This window comes from Eptesicus fuscus, chromosome 11, assembly GCF_027574615.1.
Source record: "Eptesicus fuscus isolate TK198812 chromosome 11, DD_ASM_mEF_20220401, whole genome shotgun sequence".
NCBI classification, from domain to species: Eukaryota; Metazoa; Chordata; class Mammalia; order Chiroptera; family Vespertilionidae; genus Eptesicus; species Eptesicus fuscus.
In genome coordinates, this window is record NC_072483.1 from 56340425 (window position 1) to 56353131 (window position 12707).

Genomic DNA, 12707 nt, shown 5'->3' on the forward strand with positions numbered 1-12707 from the left:
TAGTTTCCAGGGATTGGGAAGAAGGAAGAATGGTAAGCGACTGCTTCTTTTGGGGGTGGTGAAAATAGTCTGGAATTAAATAATGGTAATGGTTATGCAATCTTGTGAATATATGAAAAAACACTGGATTATATACTTTAAACTGGTGAATTTTATAGGATGAGAATTGTGTTTTAATTTAAAGAAGTAGAAGATGCAATTGCAATATCTCATTTCTTTCCTTGTATGATACCATATTCACCTGGTTTTCCTCCTCCCTCTTTGGCCATTCTTTTTTTTTTTTTTGCCTCATATCTTTTTATTATTTTATTTTATTTATTATTTATTTACTAGAGGCCCAATGCACAAAATTCGTGCAAGGGGCTCAGCCCTCGCAGCCCCAACTTCATCCAGAAGGTTGTCTGGAAGGACGTCAGGAAGGTCATTAGGCTGTCTGGTCTAATTAGCATATCACGCTTTTATTATTATAGATTATTATTTTTAATTTTTATTGCTGGACGTATTACATAAGTCCCTTCCCCCCCCCCATTGACTTCTTTCCCTACTCCCATCCCTGTCACTCCCTCTCCCCTAGGCCTTCACCTCCCTATTGTCTGTGTCTATGGATTATGCATATACACATATGAATTCATTGGTTGAACCTCCATCCCCACCCTCCTCTGCCTTCCCTCTGAGGTTTGTTCAATGTTTCTTTGTCTCTGGGTCTATTTTTGTTCATCAGTTTATGTTGTTCATTAGATTCCATATATGAGTGAGATCATGTGATACTTATCTTTCTCTGAATGGCTTATTTCGCTTAGCCTAATGCTTTCTAGATCCATCCATGCTGTTGGGAGTGGTAAGAGTTCTTTTTTTTTCCCCTCTGGCCATTCTTTATGAATTATGTACAGGATTCTTTTCTTTGGCCTTCCCTTAAATCTTGGTTTTCCTGAGGGTTTTCTTCAAGCTTTCTTCTGTTTTCTTCTCATATAATCTTTAGATCAGGTAGTAAGTCAGCCATTGCTTTGAACAGTTCTAATATGCACAAACTTCATTTACTATGGTTTAGTTTAATACCAGTACCCCCACCCAAATAGTTCACATTTCAGTTACACAGTATCCTATATAATAAAAGCCTAATATGCTAAGTGTCCGACCATTCATTCGACTGTTAGACCAGTCACTATGACACGCACTGACCATCAGGGGGCAGACGCTACGACTGATAGGTTAGCTTGCTGCTGGGGTTTGGCCAATCGGGGACTGGGCAAGATGGGCTGGACAGACCCTGAGCCCTCCTGTGGTCCCTCCCCGGCCCTGATACTGCACCTGTGGGTCCCTCGGCCTGGCCTGCACCCTCTCGCAACCCAGGACCCCGTGAGGGATGTCCGCAGGCCAGGCCTAGGGACTCCACCGGTGCCTCTAGTATTAACTATAATTACTTAAAGTATAAACTTCACAGTTTGCTCCACAAATCCCCACATCAATAACAGATCACTTCTTTTAAAATCTGCTGGTGATTGGCCATTGCACATCAGTTATTCAGTTCATGCACAGACAATCCTTGTCTCTCAGTAATAAACTCATGTGGCATTTTACAGAAGTTAATAATAGAAAAAATGAAAGTGCAGCAAAAAAAAAAAAAATTTAAAGGTGAAGATGCTGGGAATGAAGTTGGATGTGGTTAGGAGATTTGAAGATTTGAAGGTGGAGACAGCTGGCCATAGCTAGGACAAGACCTGGGCTGCATGAAGCCACTGAATGAATGATATTCAAAAAGTCCAATGAATCAAAAACAAGGCAAAGTGGCTGCAACATTGCTTAGTTTAAGTTGTACTCAGAACGGAAAGCTGCTAATGGTGGAAATGGATCGTTTACTTCTATTTTGAAGACAATAATGAAAAAATCCAATCAGTGTAACTAGCATTTAGGCCAACACTTGAAGTTAGGTGCTGCATTGAAAGAAAACGGTAATTACCAGGAAGAACCTTTCACTGCCAGTAAAGTTGATTTCATTGTTTTAGAAATTAGCAAGACTTTTCAGAATTCAAATTGGATGTAGAGCTAAAAAGAAATAGCTCACTGTAGGAATGTTGACACTTGCTATTCAAGAGACTCTAGACACGCAGCCATGGGAAGTTCATGAAGGGAAGTGCATCAATGTAGAGGACCGTGGTTGTGACAAAAAGGGTGATGTGGAAGAGGAAGTGGGGCTGGCAAGAAACTTGAAATGAAAGGAAATCGCAACTGTTTCCCAGCAGGGAAAGTACAAAAGATAAAGTGTTGGAAGCTGGTCCGAACCTGAAAGGAGTATGATGTCACAAAGGCACAATAAAGGTGCTCTCTCTACATCTGAAGTTGTGGTGAGAAGGCAAAAGTGGACCAAATGCCTTTTGAAAGTTAATTACAGAGAAATTTTAATAAACACACTTTCATTCTCAGCGTTTCTGATGTTTTAAATTTCTGTGTACCAAATAAATATTAGTTTTATCACTTTTTCATTTCTCAACAACAAGCGAGGTTTGGGTGTTTTGACAAAACATTTGAAAGGTCACAGGCCAATTAATTATTAAGATTGTTGTATGGTTTCAGCTGGCAAGGCCATAGTTATGGTCCTGGATTACATGCAAAATGAGGACTGTCTGCCTGCCTTATGATGCAGGTACAGAAAATTCAAGTCAAACTGGCTTAAGAAAAAAAGGCTTTTTTTTTTTTAGCTCACATAATTGAAAAGTCCAAGGTTAGGTCTCATTTCTAGCATGACTAGATTCAGGACTGAAATAACATAAAAAGAATTCTCCCCCTCTTCTTTTTTTTTTTTTTTTTTCATCTCAAATCTATGTGGTATTACCTTCTCGTGCTCTATGTGATTGCCTCCGGTGACTGTCACTCGCATGGTAGCAGGATGGTGCCAGTAGCTCTAATTTTATATTTTTCCAGGTTCCAGTCTAATGGAATCAAGCAGAATAAGCCTTTTCGTTATCAGTTGCTCCTATACAAGTCCCTAGATTCCCATTTATTTTACTAGCTCAGGCTGCCACTCCTATACCCCAATCACTGTAGGGGTCTTCTATTTACAACTGGATCTCATGTTCTATACTTGGGGCCAGAGAGGAACCCCCACCCAAAGTACACAGACTGTCAGTGAGGCAGTACAAAATACTAAAAACCAAGGGAAATGTGCCGGCAGACAAATCATAAACGTTCGTGGCATTCTTCTTGGTAATCATCCCACTCCTACCGTTTTAATTATCCTCTGTATGCGAGTGGCTCTGACTCCAGAAATAGTGACCTATATTCCCAATTCCTTGTTAGATCATTTCCCTTGGATTCACTGCAAGCACCTGAAAATCAATGTGTCTGAAGGTGAGCCCCCTAGGTCCCCTCACTCTCAGCCCCAGCCAAGTCTGTCTCCTCTTTGTTCCCCATCTCAATGAATGCCATCCCTGTCCAGCCCAGTTGTCCAGGGCCATAGCTTGACTCTTGACTCTCTCTTATAATCCACTAAAGTCAATCACCCATGAATTCTTGTTAATTGTGCCCCCAGTATCCCTGAAATGAACCCATTTCTTTCTGTCCATGTTTCTCTTACCCCATCTTGGCTCCCATCTTTATCTTTTGACTGCCTCACTGTGGTAGCCTCATTTTCTTCCTTTTTTGTTGTTGAGGTGCCAATGTGCCCATCTCAGGTCAATGGATCTTAATGGGGTTATCCGATCATAGCAATCCTGTCTCCTCCTTTCTCCGTCTCCCTTGTAGCTGGGATTGTCATCTGCTCTGTCCTGACCATTGAGCCATAAAGAGAAGTCTGCTGGGGAAGCTTTGTTTCCTGCAGCTTTCTATTTCTGTTTTCCTTGGAAGAGAAGATGAGGCAGCTCTGTCTCAATTCCATTGGGGGAGACCAAGTGAATTGCAGGAATACTGCTGGGTGTTTCTAAGTTTCTGAATCAACACCACAGCCACCTACCTTGAACCTGCTTGTTATGTGAGAAAAAATAAAGCAGTATCATAAAGCTGCTGTTAATGAAGGATGTAGAGATTGAGTTGTCTATTGTAGTAGGTTCTTGAATAATGCTATTTCATTCAACATCATTTCATTATAACGTTGATGAGATGCCACAGGAAGTTAACTTCTTTACATCAATTAGCTTGTAGCAAAACTGGTTTTGCTGTTTATAATTTCACTTAACATCTAAGAACCTATCAATAACATGACATGAGGACTTACTGTAGTTGTAGCTGCACACAAGCCTCTCCGATATTGGACTAAATGAGAGTTGTCAAGGCTTTTCTCTGGTTTCTGAGTCTATCAATTAGATAAATGGTGCAGGAAAGCCTGGGGGTGGAACAGGGTTAAAAAGAAATTGTTGGGCTAAAGATTGTTTATGCTAAGTGTGATGGGTGTGGGTACATCCTAGTGACAAGTAGGCCATTCCATATACATGTTCAAAATTGAGAGAGAGGCACAGATTTACAAATCATTAGCATATTAATATCACAGATCAAAGCATCTAAGAAGATACAATAAAAGTATATTTCATATGAAAACATACCTTCTAAGCACAAATATGACATCTAATTCTCAGCCTTGCCCCAAGATATATAGGGATGTAGGGTGCTGGAGCTGGGATGGTATCTGGCTGCCCAATTTGGAAGTCCAGTGGCAGTATCTTGATTAAGATTCCCTAAAAGCAGGCCTGGGAGGTTATTCCAGAAAACATAAGTTAGGGGAACGGGTTAGTGGCATTGGAAAATGAAGGAAGTTAATAAAAAGATGTGCTAGGTAATTGCTACTGTGGGTAACGGAGCTTAATACTGTTGGAGAAATGATGGAGCTGTGGTGGAACATGCCTCGGATACCCCACTTGAGTGTGAGGAGCTGAGGTACACCAATTTCTTCTTTCTCCCCCTCAGCTTTATTGAGGTATAACTGACAAATAAAAGTATCAGATATTTAAAGCTATACACACCAATTTCTGTCAGTCCTTGGTAAGGGTTGTTCCCTTGCACATGGGCAGAGCAGACTCTGCAATGAGATGCAGGTGCTAGCAGCTAACAGTCTAGGCAGCATGTACTACCATGGCAAGGTCCTGGGGCCTCCAGCAGGGCATCAGCAGCATCTAATATGAGCAGAATCAAAGCCAGGAAGGCCATGGGACACATATGGGAGCAGCCAGAAAGGAGTAAGAATCGTTGAAACAGGAGAAGAGACAGAACTTAAGTGAATTTTCTGAGCTAAACAAGGCATCTGCAATGACTTAGAGCATTCCAGCAGCCTTGGGTACCAGCAAGAAGTGGTTATTAAAAGAGCTTACCTGCCCTGACAGAAGGGATGCTATGCTGTAGAAGTGCAGCTTCAGTGGCATTTGAAGAGCAACCTCTGCTTTTCCTACTAACTCAGTTCTGAGTAGACTAAACATGCATTTTTCCCTTAAAATTTTTCTTGAGAGAAAATGAAAGAAAGCAACAAAAACTGTCCACTGCTAAAATATTTTGCTCCATCTGTTCCAATGAAAGGAAGATGTTTTATAAAAATTCTCTTGAGACTTTGGAAAGTAATATAAACGTACTCCTTTTTTTTTTTTTTTGGTGATAATTTGCCAGTGGGTGACTTATTGTAGGTTTAATGTCCATGCACTGATGATTCAGAATGTTTAACCTTTTGCACTCAGATGTCGAGTGTGATTCGACACGGTTAGCATTAGAATAAAGGAATCGAGAAAAAAGTAAGTGAGTGCAAAGGGTTAAAAGACCCTCCCATGCCAGAAAATGCCGTAAATCCTCGGAAGGACTAGTACGTTGTGATGTGAATGAAAAGGGAGCCAAAGGAGAGCCACACCTGGAATCAGAAGAGAAAGGAGTCTTATTTTTCCGTTTGCTTATACATTTTATGTTTATTTTTAAAAGTTCTTTATTGTTTAAAGTATTACATAAGTCTCCTTTTTTCCTCATTGACCTCTCCCCGGGCATCCCCACCCCCCAGCACATGCCCTCACCCTCCTACTGTCTGTGTCCATTGGTCATGCTCATATGCATGCATACAAGTCCTTTGGTTGATCTCTTACCCCTTCACCTCCCAACTTCCCTCATAGGTTGGATACATTTTATTTTAGAAAACAAGCAAGTCTATATGCAGTAATATTTATTCCTCAGTGTTTTTGGACTTTCACCATGTAGGAATCCAGAAGAGGACTATGTTACGGGATGGCTCATCTGTCTGATGATTTAGAACTCATCAGGTCCGGGTGACACAGCACTTTATACAATTATCTCTAGCCAGGGTCAAGCTTTCCTGTTGATTATTCAGAGACTTTCTGTGAATGGAAATGGCCCTGAATATGACACAAGACCTGAGAGCTGGTTGATCCAGGAATATTTTCTTCCAGAGAGAATATAATGGTAGATCTGGTTATGAAACACAAAGAAGTGTAGTTGGCTGTACCGGAACATTTCACATATTTCTTGCAATAGCCCATCTCACCTGGTGATGTTTGCGGTGCCACTGTAAGGGGACAAATGCTGGTCCTGCTCTAGCAGCAGGTCTGCTGTGTGGGGGGCAGCGTCAACACCCCAGGGAAAGACATCTTTTTCATGGAAAAATCCCAGTTCTTTGTAGTATAATGCCGTGAGCACTGACTACACACAGCCTCCTCCTTCTTTCTTTATTTTTATTTAAGAGAGTAAGTACAGAAACTCTTAGTTCATTCTCTCTGAATAACTTTCCCCAAATGGTGATGAAAACATAGCAAAATCATGTATAAGTTAAGTAACTGTGATAAACAGCTTCTAGAAAGTTGTTACTTAAGTCAAAGCACTGGAATATGCATCCCTTTCAAGCAAAAATTGTCATAATTGAAAGAATTATTGAGCCATACCTCCCAGTTTCCTGTTCCAAAAACAAACACACACACATCGATGAAAACAGCAGACCAGCAAGGCTGGATTCAGCAGCGTCAGGAAGTGTGAGGATGAAGCCCTGGCTGCTGCCTGCCCTATTTGGAACTCTCCAAAAATGTCCTCAAGGGAATAAAGAGGTTGTTTTGAAAATAATTGCCAGGTAGCCTATCAGTTCCTCCCCTTCTCCCCAAAATGATGCCGACAGAAGCCTCCTTTAAAAAAAACGTAATGTTCAAATTATTACCTACTCATTTGATGAGACTGACAAATTTACATTCCAGTGCAAAATCTGCCATGGATTTTTTAAAAAATGTATTAATATATGGGTGAGTTTTTCCAACATGGGACTGGGCAGGCCATATTTTCTCAGGATTTTCCACTTCCTTCCCATCAGTTTGTCTTTGAACCAAGTTTAGGACTCACATATGCCTTTGGGCGTGGCGGGTGTGTGTGTGTGTGTGTGTGTGTGTGTGTGTGTGTGTGTGTGTGTGTGTGTGTGTAGATTTCCCTATCATTAATTACAGTCCTTCTTTTATAATTTAGGGGTGTGTTGAGTGGAATGTCCTCTGGAATTTCAAGAAACATTTCTTCTCCAGAGGGTCTATTCCATTCTGCCTGATCTTTACCTTTCTGTTAATTTGAAGAAACTTTGAAAATATAGTCCCTTTTACCAATTTCAAAGATCCGTCATTTGGAATGAAGAAGCTAATTATGTAGCTTAGTTTATGTGATTTCACTCATTCCTTGGCCACTTTTTCATCCTTTCTTTTGAACCCTGACTATGCCTCTGCTCTTTTACCCTGATCCCTGCCAATTATGGGATACTAGTGGCCTGGTGCATGAAATTCATGCATGGGGGTGGGGGCTGTCCCTCAGCCTGGCCTGCACCCTCTCCAATCTGGGACCCCTCGGGGGATGTCCGACTGCCAGTTTAGGCCCGATCCCACAGGGCAGTCAGACATCCCTCTCACAATCCGGGACTGCTGGCTCCTAACTGCTCACCTGCCTGCCGGCCTGATCATCCCCAACTGCTCCCCCTTCCCCCACCAGCCTGCTCGCCCCCAACTGCCCCCCTGCCAGCCTGACTGCCCCCCACTGCTGGCCTGCTCACCTCCAACTGCCCCCCCGACTGGCCTGATCACCCCCAACTGCCCTCTCCTCCTGGCCTGATCGCCTCTAACCGCCTCTGCCTTGGCCCCGCCACATGGCTTTGTCTGGAAGGACATCCAGAAGGTCTCCTGGTCTAATTAGCATATTAACCTTTTATTAGTATAGATTCTTCTGGAAATCATCTTTTTTAGTTCCACATCTCTCTCTTTTCCCTTCGTTTCTGTTGGTCTGGATGCCTATTTTAATTAAATTACCATGCAGGCGTTCACTTTCTTTTCAGTTGAATTTCATTCCAGAAATACTCAATTGATGATTGCTGTTTTCTTGTTCCTTTTTTTCTCAATCTTTATCTTCACCATTTACAGCCTAATTGTCACCCAAACCCTAACCATTGTTAGAATGCCTAACTAAATAGTAGCCTCCTTTTATCACTGAATCCACATGATTTCCTTTTTGTTGCTAAGTCGAGTTATTTTGAAATGGCATGAGCTGCTTTTTCAAATCTTGTATTTACACCCCCAATCAAATATGGCATTAGATTTTCTCCTTTTCTTTGGCTTTAACTAACTAGGATCTTTATCTTCTGTCAAAAATTCAGAGTTTGGTAGAAGATATTTACTTCCACTTATATTTTGTATTCTTAGTTTTCTCCATAACAGTATTTCACATGTTCATATAGAAACTGTGCTTAATTGCAATATAATAGTCCCTTGAAATTAGAGGGTGGTGAGCATCTGTTGGCTCATCTTATAACTCTGAAAATGGACATTGACTCAAACATCCATGATAAATCCTTAGCCATGAAGCAGCCCTACATAGTGTGGGACTAGATGTTGTCCCCCGCACCCCCCAGAGTTGTTGATCATTGCATGGTGTTGGAATTCTACAAAATGACCATATACCCCTATTTCAGTCACTTAACCTGATTCTTCTCTGCCATTTCCTGATCAGGAAAATCCTAACTGGACTTAATCTGACTGCACAGCTGGCTTGCCTTTAGCAACCTCACATTTCTATCCAAATGATCAAGCTGGTTGTACAGCCAGCATATCCGTGGGTTTCAATATAGAATGTACCCTAGTGATGGGAGGGAATCAGACTTCTTCTCTGAGTATCTCATCAATTAACAGGATGATAAGGAACCATAAGCCTAGGATCTGTCTGGGTGGAGACATTTTTAACAAGACTGGAAGCTCTGGCCTCACACCCAATGTTCTCTTAGCTATCAGAAAATATATGTTTTTGGAAACAACTGAAACTTAAAGGAATTCGATAACTTTCTGCTTTTGTATTTTAATGAGAATATTTATTTCAAGTTCTGATTTCTCCATCCCCCTCCCCACAAAGACATACTAGTCTTGGAAATAGGAAGCTATTGTAATCAGGTAGGGGGAAGACTTTCCAGGCGAAGATAAAATTCTCCCCACCCATAAACCAGAATAATTTAGTACTGAAAATGATGAAAAGACAAAAGTTTATGAAAGACTAAGTTTAGTCCCACTGGGATGAACAGTTCCACTGACTCCTTTGTGCTGGGCATAGCTGCAGGTGCCGGGAACAGAGTGATGAACCACAGAGACAAAGGCCCTGCCTGCAGGGGGCTTACATTCCAGTGGAGGGAGACTGATAACAGACCGTGAAAGTACAGCAGATAGTGATGAGAGCCAAGGACAAAAATAAAGCAGAGAGAGAGAGGAATGTTAGGGCTCTGTGTGATGGATCAGATGATCAGAGAAGACTACACTGAATAAAAATCTGAAGCAGGTGAGGATGAGACCCACATAGAAAGCTGGAGGAAGTACGTTCTAAGCAGAGGGATTAATAAGTGCCAAGGCCCTGAGTCAGGATTGTGCCTGGAGAGTTAGAGAAGCAGCAAAGAGACCAACTGAGAGGAAGCAAGTTAGCGGAACAAGCAAGGAGGCTGAAGCAGAGAATGACAGAGAACTGCAGGCCACAAGGGCTGAAAGATAAGGTGAGGGAGGCAGATGATGAAAGGCCTTATAGGTCATTGTGAGAATGTGCTGTAAGGACAGACAGACACTGTTCCTGCTATCACAGAGTTTATAATCTAGCAGGGGGGAAATCCATGAACAATTATGATAAAATGAGATGACTATTAAAAGTAGGAAAATGCAGGGTGTTGTGGAATCAGAGTGGAGGTCCTAACATACTCTAGCGGCCTCTTCCATGAGGAAATGGCGTTCATGCTGACACCTACAGGAAGAGCATGTTCAGACGGGTGGAGGTGGTTGATGGCTCAGGGTTTGGGGAGGGGTGAGTTGCAGCTGTAGTTAGGGGCAAAAGCAGGAACAGTAAGAATAAACAGCCTTGAGGTGAACATACCAGAATTGAAAAGGAATCTATTATGACTAAGGCAAAGGAACAAGTGAGCCAGTGTGGCCAGATGAAGCTGGAGAAGTGTACAAGGAGTTTGAGGGGCAGCTAGATTATAAAAAGCACTGTAGGCTATGTCAGAGTTCAGTCTTTACCTGAGAGTACCAGGGAGCCGTGGAAGATGGTAAACAGGCAGATTACCTCATTGAGTCTGTCTTTTGAGAGATCACTCCAGCTGAGCAGATTGGGAGGAGGAAGCTATGGCCAAGGGGAAACAGGTAACACGTTCTTGCAGTGGTGCAGGGAGGAGGTGATGGGGTTTTGGACTACACTGGTAGCAGGGGAATGAGGGACATGGGCACACTTGGAAGATATCTATGCACTAGAATAGACAGGACTGGGACATCGATTGATGTGGGACTGCTGGTGGGGAAGTTCAAAGTAGAGAGAAGGATCAAAGGTGTCATTCAAGTTTCTAGCTCTGGTAACCTGCTAGATAGTGGGGCCACTGACAGAAAACAGGGAACAAAGGAGAAGGAACAAGCTCAGAGAGGGACTTAGGCTTTCAGAACATGCCACTGATCTAACTCAAATGACATTTGCTGTATTTTTTCCTGTAATTTCTGTTCTTAGCTGAAAATGTAGAGATGATATAATCACACCCTTCATTCCTTGAGTGACTTAGATTTTTATATTTTAGTGCAGGCATATTATTTCCTACAGATCTTTCTGTAAATCTGTGTAGCTCTTAGGGACTTGATGGTTTCAGAGGCAATGACAGCATGATACAGGTTGTAAGATAGCTAAGCACGTGGCGCCACCTTCAGGACAGCTTGTTAAAAGTTTATAAACCAGCCAGGCTGCAAGGCAAGCTCCTGCAGGCACGCTTCTCTGCGGAGTGGGTGTGACTCCATCTCGTTTGGTAACAAGAAGCTGAAAAAATGTTTCTGCCAAGCCCAGTTGTGTGGCCAAATCCCTGATTTCCTGAGACTACAGTTTATCACAGGATGGAGGCGAGATGGTGGCCGAGTTTCCTTTGAAATCATGCCAGTTTGAAAGTGCCTGTGAGCTGGGCAATGAGCTCTGCTGTGGAAAAGCCTAGAAAGGGACATGAAGGCAGCATCACAGGAGGTTTTCTACTGTGGTGCCCGGATCCTCCAGGGCTTGTCCAACTCCATATGTTTATGCATTTTCACTAAGTGCCTCATTGACTATATAGCCAAGTGGAATCTAATTCTTATGCATTTGTAATAGTGATAGCTTACATGGATATACAAATTGGGGGAAACTGATGTCAGACTTTTGGACCCAAATTTTGGGCTCAGGAAACATTGATATCATAGATTTATACGATCTCCACTTTAAAAACAAAAGTTTGTAAAGAAGAAATCAGTATTACACCCCCAGCTGAGCACATACAGAGAAATAATGTAGCTCACAAGGTGACTTTATTTTTAAAAAACCTCTCAGCCTTTAATTATTTTATTTGAAGAAGCCCTCTCCACCCCCCGCCTTTGTGCAGGGTTTAGCTATAAAAGCATGGGCATTCATGCTGGTCAGAATGTGTCTGCCACCTCCACATACAGGACATACTGTTCAACCTACACCAGGCATTTAGCACACTCTGGTGACTAACTGGGAGATGAACAGAACGTGAAGGCAAATGTCCCTACATCCTGCGGCACCCTGCTCAAAAATGGGCTTTCTTCCTAGATGGCTCTCATTGAAAATGCATGTCTTTCAGGTGAGGAATTGTACATCCCAGAGTTCCTGTCAATCCTGAAAGAGGTAGCAAACTGATCTAAATCCCATTTCTAGATAAAGCCCCTCAATGACAGGTTGGGTTTTCTGGGGTCCAAATTGCACTTATGAGGGTGAGGGGAAGGAGGAGACATGCAGCTGGGTGGCCAATAATACTATCTAATAGCAATAACTTGTTTATAATGTACCGCGTGCTTTCCATGGATTATCTCCTCTAATCCTCATAACCTCCGGGTACTTTTTAAAAAAATGGGTGAGTACTTTCATTATCATCTGTGTTCCACTCATCAGGAACTGAAGCTTAGAGAATTTAAAATAATTAGCCCAAGGCTCATACTCACTGCCTAGTAAAGCTTACGAAATACATTCTAATCCTGGCATTCTCTCTCCAGAACCAACCAGCTTGATCAAAACTTCACACTATCCCATAAATGGAAAACATTCCTCAACCCCCAAAATAACCCTCATCAAGGACCAAGCTCAAAGTCTGAGCAAAACATTCAGACAACAGAAGGTTCAAAAATTGAGAGCAGGAGCAGAACCTGGAGTGATCCCTGAGGTACAGCAGTTCCTCCCACTTTTTGATAGTTCCAGAGTCTTGGCACAGCCTGGCGGGGGAAGTCCTG